Genomic DNA, 572 nt, shown 5'->3' with positions numbered 1-572 from the left:
AATATTAAACCAACCAATGATCTACTAAAAATCTGTATAATAAATTCATAATTATATAATACAAAAACCAAATAGATATAAAAAAAAATTAAAACACAAAATTAAGTCTTATTTTCTAAAATATTATGCCTATCTCTTCACTAGGTACTAGAATATAATAGAATTTAAAATTCCCATTAGTAGCAGTTAAGCTCGTTGACTTTGGTATTATTTTTTTTATTAAGACTCGCCATTTTACTGTTTTAATTATCAGGAGGATCGGAGTCTGTGTCAAGCTCGTTGATCTACTACTAATTGAGAGAGGTCTGCAAGGCGGAGACGTAAGTGCAGCTGTTGGGTACTTGGAAGGTCTGGCACGCATGGATGGGAAAATGTTTTGGCGCTACAAGTTGGGATCAGGGCAACACCTATGCAACTTGTTTTAGAGCGATGGTCGTTGTCAGGAAGATTATGCGATATTCGGCGATGTGCTAGCATTCGACGCTACCTATGGCCGCAACAAGTACAACCTACCTGTTGTAGTATTTTCTGGAGTAAACCACCACAACCAGACATGCGTATTCGGAACAGCA

Source organism: Arachis ipaensis, chromosome B09 (assembly GCF_000816755.2).
Source record: "Arachis ipaensis cultivar K30076 chromosome B09, Araip1.1, whole genome shotgun sequence".
NCBI classification, from domain to species: Eukaryota; Viridiplantae; Streptophyta; class Magnoliopsida; order Fabales; family Fabaceae; genus Arachis; species Arachis ipaensis.
Note: the sequence above shows the minus strand (reverse complement) of the source record.